Genomic DNA, 18,337 nt, shown 5'->3' with positions numbered 1-18,337 from the left:
TTCATTCTTTGAAATAAAATCAAGTCCGAAAATAAAGTATTTTGGTTTGGTTTTTTTCAATGAATTTTAAAAATGTAATCTGTAATCCTTGCATATTTTCTTGGTGTTCTGTGATTGTTATTTTTATTTGTATTCAGGTATAATTTCATCTTCAGTGTCTTGAAAGAAATTAATTTTTCAATAACGCCAAGAAAAATGTAGTTAACAGTATGATTTAAAAAAAAACAACAAACATTGACACGGGTAGGAATTGAACCCGGGTCTCCCAATTGAAGGACGGGCTCTCTACCACTAAGCCACGACATCTATGATGTCTCACCCTTAAAAATCTTTTATATGTTTACTTGCCCTAGTTAACGTTATACTTTCGATATATCGACAATAGTTTTAGTTATATCAATGCATGTTCTATAAATTCTTTTCATTTTGATCTTAGTAATTCTGTTGGTGTCGTCTAAATAAAAACGTTCTATAGCATTGAAGGTCCGATTTGTCGGACAGCAGATTCGTTTGTTTACGCATCAAAATTCTATAGCTTTTGATAAAAACACCACATAGGGGTGTATTCTGCATGGAAATGATGTAGACTCCACATAAGTATGTTGTTTTAATTTTTCAAAGCAACATAATTAATAAAATACCCACAACTCTCACAAAAATAAATAATTCCGGATTGCTCTCGATTTAATTCAAAGTTGATATTCATCAACAGCACACCTTTCGATCCAAAAAATCGTTCGTGCAAAATTTATTTGTATTGATAGATTTTGATAGACTACAGTCAGTTTCTGGATCGAAGGTCGTGTTTTATATGAATTATATGACTAAATTTGAAAAAAGTGGAGATTTCTGCAGAAAACCAGACCGATACCGGTTTTGTCTTGTATAGAATTCCACAAGCTGACGTTTTGGCGGGGAAATCTTGGCACGTCGCGATGGTATAAAGATTATATTATCAAATGATAACAATTTTATTTCAATTAATTCTGCTTTATTTTTTAACACACCACAGGGCCGATATAGCTAAACATGGTCTTAGTCCTTTTAGCTGTCGATCTTGATTATATATTATTTATTTTGATAATTTTACAGATATAAGATCTTATGTCATACTGTCATTAAATTTAATTTTGTTGTATTGTTGCATTCCTCTTCGTTACCTTGTAAAGTGCCTTTAGAGTAATTTGTTTTATATAAGGTGCTATATAAATTTTTCATTATTATCATTATTAGTCACTGGGGTTTTTCTAAATTTTGTTCCTGGTGATTCCTTAGAACCTATCTGTAATTAAATTAAAAATTCATTTCCAGAATTCTACAGATAATTTGATATTGTTGACATTAAATTTTGGCATTCATGACTGCTAAATTGTGGTATTTCAAAAAGGTTTGCATAGTCTCCATCCTTGTTGAGCATAAATTCGAAAATTTGATTCTACAAACATCATTAGAGTCTTGCATCATTGATACGGGATCCGAACTGTTTTTACGTTTCCTTCAGTCTGTCTCAAGAGGAGCAGTTTGTTGGCTTGATATACGACTTCTCGTTCTAGGGTTATGGGACTTTTCACATGGTAGTAAAGTTCAACGCGTCGAATGTTTGTGTGAACATCAGCGTCTAGGAAGGGATCCCCTGGTTTAGAGATCTAAGGAAATGTCTGGAATGTACATAAAAAACAAACAAAGCAACAACACCCCCCTCATAAACCCCACTGGAATGTACAAAACATCTTAGTGCACTGTAAGTTTGTAGGATGTAATTTCAATAACTTTGATAAAAAGAATCTTAAATTGAAATCAAAGATTGGTTTGATTACCAAAATCGAGTAAAATGTTTTATTTTTCATATATTACAATATATATATATATATATATATATATATATATATATATATATATATAATGGTTTGTTTAAAACATTAGTTTGAATTTATTATCCTAATTACAGCGGAATTTAAACCATGAAAACCTGAGGAGAACGAACAGTGATCAATCTCATAAATCCAGTAATGAATACAAAATTAACAGCAGGGAAAACACCGAACCTGGACACACCAAAGATGGGATCAGGAGCCCAGGATGAGTAAGCATCTCCTGTTAATGTTCATATATTGACAAACAATTAAGTAGTAATTAGAATCTAAGGATTTCAATTTTGAAACTAACAACTGGAGATACATGCAAAGAATAAATGCAAAGTCAAATGTTAGCAATCTAATGTACTATACGATTCTTTATGATAGTAGAACAAGTCTTATAGTGCATTGCTATTGTAGTAATGATATTTATCATAGACTTTTTTTTTTTTTAAAAATCAACTTCATGGGCTGTCATTTTCTCAGCTATTTCTCTCTCGCTCAATTGTGTAGAAATAAATAATAATGATATTTAGGCTTGGGAAAATGTAACACATTAGGAACAGAAACATTTATGAAAAGTTAAAAGATGAGAGTTATTATAAGTCGATAATTCTATTAATGCATTTTAGAAAAGTGATTTTTTCCAATGTTTTATACTAAATCTGATTTGAATGTTTTATATTAATTTTGTTGTTGTATATCTATGGATGTGAATTGTAAACAATTATCATTCACACAAGGAAGTTGGATAACAGCCCGCGATTCCTGGAAATGACACAAATATTCCAGTAACCCCTTTGAATTCACCCATGCACAGGGACATTTAAACTGCATGTAAACAATGTGCAAGTGGACAGTTTGATTGTCTTTAAAATATCGGCCAAATAATGTGAAATCCTAAAATCAGTTTTTTTAAAATCATAAAAGCATCGGTACAGAATTTATGTCAGCAAAATAACAGAGGAACATAACGATGACGTGGTCATGTCTGACTTTAAGTTTACTGTGTGTTTTTATTGGGCAATCTATAGTGATATCGAAAGGATACATGGTAATTATAGACAGTGTTTTTGTGCCTTATTTCTAATTGATTGATTCTTTTTTAGTAAATGGTAATACTGTAAATTTAAAATTATAATATGACCTCAGAGAATTAAAGAATTTGTTTTAGAAAAGTGATTTCCCGCTTGTTCACGATTGTAGTAAAAAGTTGACTATTGAAATCAGTATGCTGTAGAACTAACACCCGTCATAAAACCTAGAATACTGTAAATAGTGCATTATTTAAATGTAGAAATGCCAATTGCCGAATGCATGCAAGAACCGCAAAATAAAACTAAACCTTTTGGTTTCTGTAAAACCATGGAAGGTGCCAAAGTCTCTTTCATGAAAACTATGATTTTATCCAAATTGTCTTAACATGGGTTGCAGGACAAGTACGTCTTTATAATGTGAGTGACTATTACGTAATTTGATTTGTAGAGAGAAAAACACTATACCTATGATTTTGAATATTTTCATTTGATAATATAGTAGACAGGCGAGAATGGAGGATTAAGAGAAAGTATGGCATTATGTTTGCGTTAAAATACATTAGGCAACGTCTGTTTTGCCAGCGAGATGAAAAAATGATCATTGTGTCCCCTTTGTAAACTTGCGTCTTTATAATATCAATGGATTTGTATAGGTAAAAAACGACCTTCTATTTCTTGAAGAATATACGGATTGCATACAATGGTAACTTCACTTGGGTTCTAAATAACGAAAACAATATTTCACAGACACTCGATCAATTCTGGATAAAACTTGGATGGGTAGCGGTCAAATGCACAACTTTCTGAATTCAGCTTTGATTTCATTTTCATTTTAGAAACTTTGGAGCATCTATCTCTCCGTTAGATAATGCATGTTGATTGACTGTGTGCTATCAGAATATGTAATTCTATGTGTGATAAAATGCAATACGTACCTCTTAAAGTTAAACACCCCTATTACAGTTAGTATACATGCATTTTATTATAATATCGTTTTATCCTCGTAATATTCATTTCTTTCTGACAATTATAAAAGTTTACTAGTGTATTGTATTGTAAAACTGAAAGTAGTTGATTTAATTTGATATCTAGTGCTGACAACGCATGCCGATTTCTTATATTTGTAAGGAGAATATGACTCATTAAGTCAGAAGACATTGCAAATATACATATCAAAGCATGATCAAGGTGAACCAATTAAATGCATACCTTTCGTAGCTTGATGATACAAAATGTAGCCTCACTGATTTGGAGCCCAATCGTGTTCTCCGATGTTCAGATGAACAAGGTATCCCCGTAGTTATTGAGTCTGAAGTTCCCGCTGGGTCATCATGTGACATCATATGCCCATATAAGGAAGTAATTGCCTGGGACGTGTGTGAAGAGGGAAAATGGAAAAAAAATTCTATTTCATGTAAGTACTAATTAAAACGCATGGCCTTGACAATATATATGTTTGAAGCCAGTATGTTAACATTCCCCTTTGGTACCGGATTGTAGATTGCAGAACAGCAGTCACTAAGCATAAACAACGATCGAAAAGATGGTTTAAAATTTTCATGGTCGCTGCACTAGTAAGAATTGCTTGTTTATTTGGAGGTTGTGGAGTAACTTTAAATCGTAAGTATTTATGCTCGTTGTCTCTCACTGGTAGTAATCAGACATATTTAACATCAACATCCTCTTGTTCAATATTTAAGGAGATAATATTCCGCCTAGTTTGACATGCCCACCACATCAGGACGTAATTGCAGAGATCCTACAGGAATGGAAAATTGTTACCTGGACTGTGCCAACAGCAAACGACGATCGTGACGGGAAAATTACGTTAGTACTCCCTTGTAGAACTAATTCTATCAGCCTCCCAGTAAAACATTTTTCTTAGTTTTTGGTCTATCATTGAGAACTAAATAAGCTAATATGTTTTGTACTGAAAAATAAAATCGCAGACCACTGGTATCGAGGAATCAGTTTTCTTAGATCTCTCAAATATTATCTGGCTTGTCATTGGATTTTAGTGATCTATTTTTTCAATGTATCAATGCTCACAGGCCTACAAGGGAATGAAAAGGACCTGGTGACTATTTCAGTTCAGGGAACACAACTGTTGGTTACTATGCTAGAGACGGAAGTGGAAACATGTCTAGATGCACCTTCACTATTAATGTTACAGGTTAAAAAGTTTGTCTGTAGATAAAGTGATTAACAAGATTCATTCTTTCTTGGCAAAAGGATTATAGTATTTTCTAACTGCTATTTTTAAGTCGTCCGTTGTCCTTGGCCGTCCCGTGTTAACAATGGATACTTCATCTGTCACCCCAGTGACGATGCCAGGTATGGAGCGACCTGTAAATTTGGTTGTTATCCTGGATACCAACTTGTAGGAAATTCCCAATTACAATGCTTAATCGATGGAAAGTGGAACTTACCTGCTCCATATTGTGAACGTATGTACATTGCAACGGTATATTTAATCAAGTTTTCTTTAAGAAAAAATACTTTATAGAAATGAAACTTGATTGCCTGTTCCCTTTACAGAGAAGCTATGTACCGTACTGCCACCCGCTGTTAATAATTTGAAGTACAAGTGTACTGATGGTAATAAATTCCGCAGTATATGTACTTATTCTTGCAACAGCGGATATGACATTACACCTGGTATGTCGCGAGTTCGTGTTTGTACAACCTATGGGTTATGGAGGGGATCTCAACCAACATGCACAGGTACATATAGCATACATTTATTATTGTAAACATAGTATTGGAATAGATACAATAAACTGAAATGTAATTCTAATATTTCAGATATTGACCCTCCTAAACTTATGAACTGCTCACACACAGTGTACGGTTTTGCGGACAGAAATTCGACTACAGGTGTGGTAACATGGTCAGAACCTACCGCCCTGGATAACCATGACGGTGTTGTTAATGTTGTAAAGGTGGGGAGTGTATCGCCAGGCGACAGACTCCCAGCAGGAAGTTATAAAATAATATACAAAGCTACAGACGCCGCAGGAAACCAAGCGCAGAGCTGTGTAACTAACGTCATCATTAAAGGTACATATACCAAACATTTCGTAAGAAAAATTAAACAGTTTTGTGTGGAAACATGAAAATATCATATCAAGCTATGAAAAAAATCAAGGGTAGTGGAAAATTGCAATAGCTGAAATTACATAATTACATGATTGAATAACAATATTTACAATATCAACAAAGGACGTTCTCGTCAAATATTGTTTTGTTAGATGACTTTTAAAATTGGAATTTTGTAGTGTTGACATGTCCAATTATTCACCCTACGCCTTTTCTGAGTGTCACCTGTCCTTGGGGAGCAAAATATGGAAGTCAGTGTGAGTTTGATTGTGACCTTGGATCGGTGCGCAATGGATCCAAAATAGTCGTCTGCGAAAAGAAAAGAAGTGGTAACTATGGATATTGGACGTGGGATGGTAGACAACCCCATTGTCAAGGTATGAGGTATTGCACTGATAGGATCAAGATACAGGTGAGCTTACCGTTGGTTTCATTATTAATTGAAAACGTTCTTCAGTTATTCAGAAATGTATTGAAGAACCAAATGTTCCTCAAAACGGCGCCCTTGCTTGTGATTATTGGCTTGGCGGTAAAGTGTGTCAAATGCTCTGCAAAAAAGGATACGATGTAAAAATAAAACACAGCACTGTTGATATGCTTGTATGTGGTGAAAGTGGGAAATGGTTACCAACTAGATCCCTGCCTCTTCCAGATTGTGCAAGTTAGTATTGAATACGAGTACATGCATTCATATTTAGGTTTATATAATTCCATGTTGCTGCTTAATTAACCTGCAATTTTATTGCATGACAGGGAGTTACTTGGCTGATAGAGAATTCTTAGAATGTCCCTTGCATATTACTTTGACGGGGACTGTACAGACTCAGCCGTCCGAGATGAAATCAAGAAACTCTTCATAACAAGATTGTCAGAATCGGCGTACAAAGATGCTTGCTTACTTCATGCTAACGACTGTAATGTAGAAAATGTACAGGTTGGTAAATTGAATTAACTCTGTCATTTCATTTGTTCATTTCCTCGAGGATTATATTTGGATGATTGTTCGAAAATATTGCACCCAATATTTTTAGGTTTTATGTGGACAAGCAGCACGCAAAAAACGATCGGAATCGAGGGATTTGCGGATCGACTTTGATATTGCAGCAATATTTGAGGAAGCAACGTTTTCTGAATCATTTGCAAAGTTCCGAGGACACCAAACCGATTTGATAAACAAGATAGAAGAGGCAAAGACATCGGGCTCTTTGGATTTCAAAACTACTGAGGGTGGAATCATGGAGGCCACGAGCATAGACAATGCTTATGTCATTTTGAAATGTCCAGAAAATATGTTACCATCTTACAGATCAACATCTTGTGGTAAAATGCCCATCTCAATAAATCTTTTTTCTTACGTATATGTAGTAGTGATTTTTTTTCAAAACAGCATCCAATTGTCTTCTTTTACTAGTTAAATGTGCAGCAGGAACCTTTTTTGATAAATCATCCGACAACTGTGAAATGTGTCCAAAGGGAACTTATCAACCTATTGCTGGACAATCGGATTGCTTACCTTGTCCACCGGGCCGGACAACTAAAACAAAAGGGTCGCAACTTTTATCACAGTGTGAAGGTACATATATGTAAAAATATGCATGGAACATAATGATTTTCCTTAACTAGAATGTACGTAATAATTTATTCCTCTGCAGATGGATGTGAACCAGGCTCGTGGTCACCGACGGGTACACCCCAATGTTCCCTATGTGCAGTGGGTACTTTCAATGATGCGTTTGGTAGCACTAAATGTACCCCGTGCCCTGGAGCAAAGTCCACAATAGAAGAGGGAGCGAATAGTATTGATCAGTGTAAAGGTATTCAAGGAAGATCGTAAAATATATCAATATTTCATTTTAGATCGTGTCTGTCCTGATAGATCAATAGTCAAAGAATGAATCAAGAAGATCGAGATTCTATATCTTATTAGTATGTTTTATCTTGTTCCATATTTTCATACCAAAATTACTATGTGGCATAAATATCACGAATTTGTATGCTTTAGATACTATGATATCATCACATGTATTTGTAACTTTCAAAATATAATTTACTGAATGTAACCAAATTATTGTGGGTATGTTTTATAGCGTTCATTACGTTTTTGTGGATGGTCAACCTATGCTAGGCACCTTATCCCACCTGGTATATCCAGTAGTCCGTGTTTGTCTAACTCTCTATTTTGTATTGCTTATAGAAGTTATGAGATCGATCACTGTTCGTTATCTTCGCCTTTCTTGATAACTGCAAACTTTTTTTAGATTTTGACTTGCGGATGACGGAAGTGGGTAGTGAAACATCAGCTGACTTCATTGTGTCGGGGTTAAAGGATACGAGTATTTCATTTTGGTTCCAGAGGGAAATCTCAAGTCATATTTTCAGAATTGAAATAGTTGACACTGATAAAGAAACCGTAGCGTCCTACATCACATTTGGTTCGGAGATAAAAATTGGAACACAAGGGTAAACTGACATCGATAAAAGATTATAAAATCACAAGAATAGAATCCATATTGAATGCAACAAACCAATAAACAAACTTTAAAGGCAGCATTTCACAATTTTAATGGTCGCTTTAACAAACTAATATACAGATATAACCCGTTGGATTAAATAATGTCTGGTGTGTTTCATGCCAATTGTTAGGCCATTCCTTATCTATTGATTTTGACTACATATTACTACATTTACCTGCTCAAAATATAGGGCTCACGGTGGGTGTGATCAGTCAATAGGAAATGCTTACTCCTCATAGGTGCCTGATCTCACCTCTGGTGTGTCTAGTGGTTCGTGTTTGTCCTACTTCTAATTTTGTATTCTTTATAGGAATTATGAAATTGATCACTGTTCGTTATCTTCACTTTTTCATAGAGACGACAGGGAGACAAATTGTGTTCTCGATAACGAACGATGGCATTCCTACCTTGTAAAATATAATAACGAATCAAAAGAACTGTATGTAGACGGCAAACTTAAGACAAAAACAAATTTGACCGTTCTTTATACTGGAAATATGACGATATCTTTGAAAGGTAAGGACTGCAACAGAAAAGCTAAATATATTCAGTGATTCATACAACAGTAGATATTTAGATCTCCTCATTAACCTGATCTTAAGTTTCTTTTTATTTTAAAGGTAAGGGTATGGTGTCCAGACTTAACATGTGGACAGTCAATAATACCTCGTTCACAATGATACTTAACCACTCCCAGAAATGCAATGTTGATGAAACCGGCGACCTGCTGAAGTGGAAAGCATTTGAATTGACATTGAACGACTATGTTTTTAAGCAGATCCCGAGTGAATGTGATGGTAATTAGATGACTTATGACTTATGAATTGAATAATTGTGAATTTATTTGAAATATTACTCACTTTTGTATTCCCAAATCCATCTTCCCCAGACTGACGACCTTAACTTATTATCTCTGATTTCTTTATTTGCTTGTATATACGTTTTAAGCTACACGTAGACAAGATAAAGATTTCGTATCTGGTCATTTTCGGGGATAAGGTCCAACGTCAAATTCTATTTTTGAATTATTCAAGATATAGATTTTCTATCAGTGAGATCAAAGTCAATGTCAACACGTTGTAGGTCAAGTTCGTATGATAAAAGAATCGGCTTTCATACGATTCCCGTTTAGGAATATAGTAACTTAACAAATACACCTTTAGAAATTAAAAAAGACACCTGATCCCACCTCTGGTATATCCAGTGGTTTGTGTTTGCCCAACTCTCTATTTTGTATTGCTTATAGGAGTTATGAGATTGATCACTGTTTGTTATCTTCACCTTTCGTATAAATCTTTCATTCTGATAGATGTTGACAACTGTGTCTCCAGTCCCTGCGTGAACGGAGAGTGCGCCGACCTACTCGGAGGACATGAATGGCATTGCTATTATGGCTTTTCGGGCGACAATTGTGAAGAGAACATGGATGATTGCATTGACCACGCCTGTGAAAACAATGCAACCTGTGTAGATGGCGCTGCAAACTATACATGCCAATGTCAATACGGATATAAAGGAGAATTATGTGAAATAGCAATAGGTAAATATTTTAAAACTTTTGATAATACATGCATGATTTCAATTAAGCTTTTTGTAGTTATAAGGGATATCAACCGGTCACACAGAGGTGGATTCCGATGACAGAGGTTCTCATGTAATGTTAACCGATTTAATGAGGTAGATATTACATGTATCTCTGTCTTTACGAAATTGATCATTGTTCTTTATTTTCACTCTTTTCATTGAGAAAACATCAATAAGCAGTTAATCGCACAATTATCAATACATGTACTTCCGTTTGTTATTGGTTATCACTGCCCTCTGTAATAAAAGTCGTGCGATATCATGATCTGACAACAAATATCAAGTTGCAATCTCTCAATCAATCAATCTGTTCACACTTTCTACAATAATTTTGAAATTGTGTGAATCAGTTGATGGGTCATGGGGAGAGTGGGGTGAGTGGTCGTCCTGTTCAATAACGTGTGGGAATGGAACACAACAAAGATCTAGAATCTGTAACGACCCAGCTCCTGACAACGGGGGACTGGACTGTCCAGATAACAGCACAGAAAGTCAGATATGCAGCGAAACAAAATGTCCAGGTACGATAACAAATATGAAGTATGCACCTGATCATGATCTGGATGAGTATTGGATGTCTTTTGATGACTCGATTTATTTGTTATCAAGTACATTTTTTACCATACCAATAGAATGCAGTACCTTAAAACCACCCCAAAATGGGATATGGACGTACACCAACCACAGTGACAACATAAACTGTTCAATAAAATGTGCTGCTGGACATGACTTCGATCATGAAGTAAAACCTTTCTATTTCTGTGGAAAAGACACGTTTTATCAATGGGATTTTCAGACAGATGATAACCCAGATGGAAAATTGCCATTTTGTTCAGGTGAATCCAGAAATTCTATCGGGTTTCGAGGGGGTATTTGGACAGACATCCGTTAATTTTCTACAGTTTTAATCATGGCTCTTCATATTCTATAATTAATTTTCAGAAATAAAGGATAGTCAAAAGCTCAAGGTGTTTTATGCTGCAAAATATAAGGAACTGGAGTGTGATTCTTCAGACGTAATGGAGGAAGTGGAGGAGGATGTCCATACAGCTGTTCAACTGGGACTCAACAATATCGAATGTGTGTCTACAGGTGTCTGTAATAAAGAGAGAGTGGCTGTTACAGATTGCAACAAACGCCAAAAAAGATCTACACCTGCAAGCACGGCGGGAATTGACGTGTCTTTATCATGTGATCCTGCTTTACGTACGATTTCGGAACACCTTTGGCCATCATAATTACTCTAAACACCATATGGGATATATACGGGTTTCATCTGATATTCAAGCTTCATCGAAAAAAACCCCATCGAAATTATGTGATATATGCAATTCTAATTACAGATGGCACACAAGCATGCTACAAGATGTTGTCTGATGCTATGAATGAATTGCACACATTGGCTATGAACCAAACGCTTGACATTGATATTGGAGTGCTATGGCCGATAGTTCCGTGTCATGTAGTAGTGGAATGGTCTCTGTACGATACTACTGCAGTGAGTGGTGACTTTTCTACTTACTGTTTTCTTTTTATACAATGTCCATTTGTGCTGTTGATTTTGATTTCGTCTACTTTATGTCGTTGATAGTTCCTTGTGCTCCTGGTCGTTATTTAAAAAACAACGAATGCATCAAATGTGACTATGGAAATTACCAAGATAGTTCAGGACAGCTGTCATGTAAGAAATGCCCGGATGATACCACAACTCCCGGGAGAGAATCCCGAGGTGTTACAGAGTGCTCTGTCAAGCTGTACAATGATATTTATGGTATTACATGTAGTATCATTTTTTGCAGATGTATACTGAGTAACTTCTAATATTCAAAACATTTCACTTCATAATCCTTTGATACTATTTCACAGAACCCCTAACCTTCATGGCTGGCGTTATTGGTGGAGCTATATTTCTCGTAATAATAGTAACAGTAGTACTCTTCAAACGATGCACGTGAGTATCTATTTATGCGCTGATCTGTGAATTTGTAATGTATTTTTATAGTTCTGCATGTTCAGCTATATCTATTTATCCCCTTTATAGGGTAAAAGCAAAGAAAAAAGAAGAAGATATTTCCTTTAAGTCCAAGAGCTGCTCGGACTCGGGGAGGCCAATATTTGATAAAAGGTGCATATCTATGCGCATTCTCATTTGCTTTCATTAATATTTTCACTTACTGACTGTTGGATTATTGACAAGTTGTTTTTCAGACAAAATTTGCAGTCTCGTCCACAGTCGTCAAATTCTGTAAAAAGTCAGGATTCCTACCTCAGAGAACACACTAAAGGGTCTACATCTTCCACAACTCTGAATGGTTCTCGTCCACAGTCCTCGATTTCAGTGAAAAACAAAACCTATGTTGATGACAATAACATCGAAGTCATTCATATAATGTAACTTTTATATCAATCAAGTTATAACTTTAGGGTAATTTCATGCTCTACAGAAAGTGTAGAAATCTAAGAATCAATTTTGGTTTGAGGCATTTCAATATTAGAATAGACATGTGAATTATTTATGCACATGATGATACTATCACTCAAGAGGAGTTATTTTCTAGTTCTTTGTGGTACATGTATATTTAGAACTTATAGATAAATGATAAAATAATATTTGTGAAGGCATGGAGTGAAAATGATATTAACTTTCTTTATTCATTGTTAAAAAATGATCGAAAAATTATGGAAGTTTGCCTTTATATACAGTATACAATGTGAAAGTCAACTATTTAGAATATTTAAGTGTAAAAAAATTAATAAAGAAAATAATGAATACTCATGATATTGATCAATTAAGTAAATTAAAGCAACCTATCATTCTAAAACACTTAATTCCTTTGATTTGGACAAGAGATGGGAATAAAAAAGTTCATGATAAATACTCTTAATGCTAATGGAGTAAAACCTACAGGCCAATTTGAATGGAATGAAAAGTATCAAATATCAAAAGATGAATGGAGAAACTTTAATACCAATGTATTCTTATTAGTAAAAAAGAAACATACAATGGTTTGAATATCTTGTTAATCAAAGGATAATTAATTAATTAACATTATTCACAAATCAGATAGAGATCGTGCCAGCAAAACGAAAATATTGAACATTTATTGCATGTGAGCTAGTTCAAATATTTGTAAGACATGTATGGATTAATGACATTTTCCTTTGATGTTGTAACTTGTAAAAAACCAATACATGTATGTGTGGAAAATACAATTTTACAATATGTTTATCGTTGTAATTGACTGAACAAAACTCTATTGTTGAATAGTTTTAAGCTGACTTTGTCAAATGTAAATACTACAGAATTAAAATCAGTTACTAGAAACAACCATTTTCAAGTTTTTTTGTTTAGAAAAATGGAAAGAATTTGAGCAACTTTGACTACAATAGATTTTATGATGCTATATATATTTTAAAAAGTGTTACATTGTCAAATACATAATGAAGTTGATTAAAAGGCTGTCATTAATGACAGTCCCTGCCTTTTAACCTTACCTTAAAATTAGACAATGTAGCCAGAGTATTGTGTTACGTTTAACTCACCTGAGCCAAATGATCTAGTGAGCTTTCCTGATCAAAATGTGTCCGTTTCCTGTCGTTGGCGTCCTCGTCGTTGTCGTCGCCGTTGTAAAGTTTTCACATTTTCATCTTCTTCTCCAGAACCACGGACCCCATTTCAATCAAACTTGTCACAAATCATCAATGGGTAAAGGGTTTGTTCAAGTAAATGGCCAGGAAGATAATCAGGATAATGCAAAAAATATGATGGGGTCATTTAAAAAACGTCTTAAGTACCACTGTACCAGAAATTTTACACGAAAGCTTCCTGACATAGCGCATATTCAAGTTTGTCAAACATCAACAGCTGAACAATGACAGTGCCAAGGTGAGCTATGTGGCCCATGGGCCTCTTGTTTCTTTCTTGCAGACCTGTCCTACTTTCTTCTTTATTTGTGAATTCTTGGTGTAGGGATACTTAGGATTTAGATTTACATGCTTATAAAAATGCTTAACATCCATTGGTTAGGTTGAAATGTAGGGTTTTGTAAAATCCTAACCAAATAAATGACAATAAACAACAATTACTAAGGAAAACATAATGCAGCTTTTCATACTTACCTATGTTTCTTTAGTTAAAAACTTTTGATGTTTCATTATATAATTATATCGTTCGATATAAACCGCAGTATGAATGAGACATTTCACTATATCGCAATCAGAAATACGTTAAATTCCAAAATATATATAAAGAGATAAAATGATCTGTCTGTCTAGATGCAATATCGACATTTCTTATATAGCTAATAAATAGTCTATTATAAAATCTGCGTAAAATCTAGAGAATGTTAGCGTTCAATATCCTGAGAATTTATTGAACGCTAACTTTGCATTGCATAAATTGTGTGCGCCCGAAACAATCCGAATATGAGCGTTCAATATTGACCTTACCGTAACGACATAAACCACAGGGGCTAGGCCCGTTTTGGGCCTGAACTCTGTGATACCATAAATATAGAAAGGAGTCTAACTTTGACACAGATAAAAACTAACCACTCGCTTCAAATGCCTAAAAATTCTTAAAGTAGGTACCCAAATCGGGCTTAGCCCCTGTGTCATAAACAAGCCGTAATGACAGGTTTAATATTGAACAGTTATGAAATGCATACTGATATTGCACACTCACCTTAGATGCCAATATTGATGAATTCTCGTCTATTTTGGAGTATTTTGAGTGAAAAGGGATTTAATTTAAGAACTAAATACTTTAGCTATATAATAAAAGCTCATGTATTTTTATAGCCAACTCGTGCCAATATTCACCAATATAAGTTCAATAACCCTACATCATTGTTTATTTGTTAATGTAAAATTGTAATTCAAGAAATGTTGATATCTAAATACATAAAGAGAATGTTTTTCTGAAATGTCTTGTTAAAAAATCTGCCTTAGAAAATACGTTGTAATTCTAGAATTGTTGAAATCTAGATATATACAGAGAATATCTTGTTAAAATCTGCTTTAGAAATTACGCGAAAAACAATTCATAATTTGACGGCTAAAAATTGCATGAAGGAATGGGAATTTTGCAGTGGCTGAATTTCATAGTAGGTGATATACAAACATAAAACAGTATCAAATTGATTATCTATTAATCATATAGAGATATCGTGTGAATGGATAATATAATAATATTTTAATAAAAGAATTCTAATTAGGGAAGAGTCATTACGTTGCAAACCTTGAACTAGATATTTCGATTTAATCGATAAACCCACGGTCTGGCATTCAGACTTACAACAATACGGTGCAACAGATACAATCAGGTCGAAACACTGGTATTGAAATGGACGGAAGTTGGAAACATTAGATTCTAACTTTAAATTATCGGAATATCAAAGGAGAGGGGGTGGTTTTAATTTGAGTGCACATTTTCTTCAGTTGAATGCCATTATTTTATTCGGAGATAAGAAACCTCACCAAAACTGATTAATCATATGAATATCTTCATCTGTTTTTTATCGCATTTCAAATGATTAAGTTTTTCACAAGGAAAAATCATGCTGGAATGTGCTAAATATCACAAGATAGATATACACGGGAATATTGATATATTTGGCTGAACACGTAACCAATATAAAATATACTCAAAAAGATTTAAAAACCAATATCTGATCTTGACGGACAATTATTGTCGTTTTTGTTGTTTTAAGTGATTCTCATCAATACAACAGTAAGTCATTCCAATCTGAGTCCATTAGTAGAGTAACATTAGCCAGTTCAGACATCTTTTAAAAATATAATATATACTTCTTCCTTTCTTGATAATCTAATATATCAGATTGTTAAAATTATATGTTAATGAATGTCTATTATGTCAACCAAAGAAATTTTAACTGAGGAAGAATAATTATGTGGAAGGCCTTGATTTAAATAGATCTACCCACAAATGCTATATATTGTGTTATGTCATTGCACTGAATACAGATAACAAATAACACATCATGTCTGAAACAATGGAGTAAAAACGGAAATATTAAGAGATTCCTTGAAGACAGCCAGGAAGTTGGAACCACTCCAGAATGGAGTCTTTTCTAATCAGCATATCTACTAGGGTTCATTCAAACGTTCGTGGAATTCCTCTATAACTTTGTTCAATTGTCAATATATGTAATTCAAAATTATACATGAAAATAGCTAACCAACTTTGAATCGGTATACGAAAGTGTTTTTTTAATAATCTCCGGACAGTACCGCTTTGACAGTTGCCATAGAAACGGATGTTGTGAAAAGCGGGATATACTTTATATTCGTAACATTTTGCTATTCTAGGGCTAATTATGAGAAAAATGCACGAAATGCAATATGAAATTAACGTCAGGTACTATGTATTAAAAAAACCCCAACAACTTTGAATGAAAGGAACTATTTAGATATTCTATATGTAATTCCTTGTAGATCATGACATCGTTAGAAAACATCAAAAATCCATTAGCAACACTTCTCAAAACGTACTTACGATAACATTAAAAGATATCGGAATGTTGAACATAAGGGAGTTCAGCATCTCTCGTACAACGCAGTGCAGTGATTTTGAGTTACGATGTGCCCCCAAAGTAATAGAAGTACAAACGAGTTTTGTCAGTTTTCGAGGGAATTGAACATTGTAATCAATATTATTGGATAATACAGAGCATTGTGGGAAATATATGACGCTTCATACTATTCTACAACATAACGGTCGGCTCCGTCCTGCAGAACGATACTAGTTCAACAGAAGACAAACAAGGAAGTTAATACATTTGTAACTATAGCAATACATTCAATACTGTTAGGATATTTCCATCTTGATCCTATATCACAAATGAAGTTAATCGTTAAGTAATCGGTACTTCTGTTAACAATATGATTGTGCTGGAACAAAACGTTATCTTGTGGCATCTCTGGCCAAGTTATATGTTTTCTTGGAAAGGAACTAAATGTGCTGTATTTTTGGGCTACACGTTACAATTTAACGGAGAAGGAAGAAAACTTTTGGTTTAAAATACCTAATTATAAAGACAGACAATGCATGTAACACACTGATGCCCCAGTCACTAGTATTACAATATCATTACCGGACTCACACTGACGCCCCAGTTACTGGTATTACAATGTCATTACCGGACTCACACTGACACCCCAGTTACTGGTATTACAATGTCATTACCGGACTCACACTGACGCCCCAGTCACTGGTATTACAATGTCATTACCGGACTCACACTGACGCCCCAGTTACTGGTATTACAATGTCATTACCGGACTCACACTGATGCCCCAGTCACTAGTATTACAATGTCATTACCGGACTCACACTGACACCCCAGTTACTGGTATTACAATGTCATTACCGGACTCACACTGACACCCCAGTTACTGGTATTACAATGTCATTACCGGACTCACACTGACACCCCAGTTACTGGTATTACAATGTCATTACCGGAATCACACTGACACCCCAGTTACTGGTATTACAATGTCATTACCGGACTCACACTGACGCCCCAGTTACTGGTATTACAATGTCATTACCGGACTCACACTGACGCCCCAGTCACTGGCATTACAATGTCATTACCGGACTCACACTGACGCCCCCAGTCACTGACATTACACTGTCATTACCGGACTCCCTCTCATGCATATTTAAAAGTCAGACGGGTGCATATCATTAACATGAATTTCGAAGATAAGACACCCCTCCATAAAATGTACATAGGTATTGATTATGAAATCAAGCCATTCGATCTACAAATAATTAATAATAATGAATTACAACACTGCTTATATAATTGTAATCGGTTGAAAAGAATGTAAACGACAAAATGTGACAGTATCACCCACAATATGAAATTTTATCAGTTTGGTGTTCCTCATCTCGGCATTGTAACACTTACTCCCATTCCATACCTCTCAAAGACATGCCCAATCTAATTAAAATCACAATTCTGATCCGCGCCGTATATTTATACTCATCAGAGTATACGGCGTGGATCTAAGAAGTCTGGTTTCATGTCTATCCACTCTCTTTTTATGAGGTACTTCAGATGTCGTACTGGAAAATCTCGCACATTGAAATATGATGTTTCGATTCATTTTGTAGCTTGCAGTATAAATTGTTGGAATGATTCCAGTATATTTTTGTAGACTCTTCTACGACAAATAATGTAAAATCCAGACTTATTTTAGAAACAACCACGTGACT

At 34.7% G+C, this 18,337-nt stretch overlaps 1 long non-coding RNA gene and 1 pseudogene across 1 annotated transcript; one reads left to right on the top strand and one right to left on the bottom strand.

The window, feature by feature from the left end:
* The first annotated feature begins 1,367 nt into the window (after positions 1 to 1,367).
* On the top strand, positions 1,368 to 13,413 carry LOC125651261 (sushi, von Willebrand factor type A, EGF and pentraxin domain-containing protein 1-like; annotated as a pseudogene).
* Positions 5,619 to 9,783, bottom strand: LOC130054489 (uncharacterized). Its single transcript, XR_008802797.1, has 3 exons — positions 9,366 to 9,783; positions 6,415 to 6,540; positions 5,619 to 6,301 (listed from the first exon to the last, which is right to left on the bottom strand). It is a non-coding gene; the product is annotated as an uncharacterized LOC130054489 (long non-coding RNA).
* Positions 13,414 to 18,337: the final 4,924 nt, after the last annotated feature.

Source organism: Ostrea edulis, chromosome 5 (genome assembly GCF_947568905.1).
Source record: "Ostrea edulis chromosome 5, xbOstEdul1.1, whole genome shotgun sequence".
Classification (NCBI taxonomy): domain Eukaryota; kingdom Metazoa; phylum Mollusca; class Bivalvia; order Ostreida; family Ostreidae; genus Ostrea; species Ostrea edulis.
Note: the sequence above shows the minus strand (reverse complement) of the source record. Positions and strands in the feature narration are given on the sequence as shown.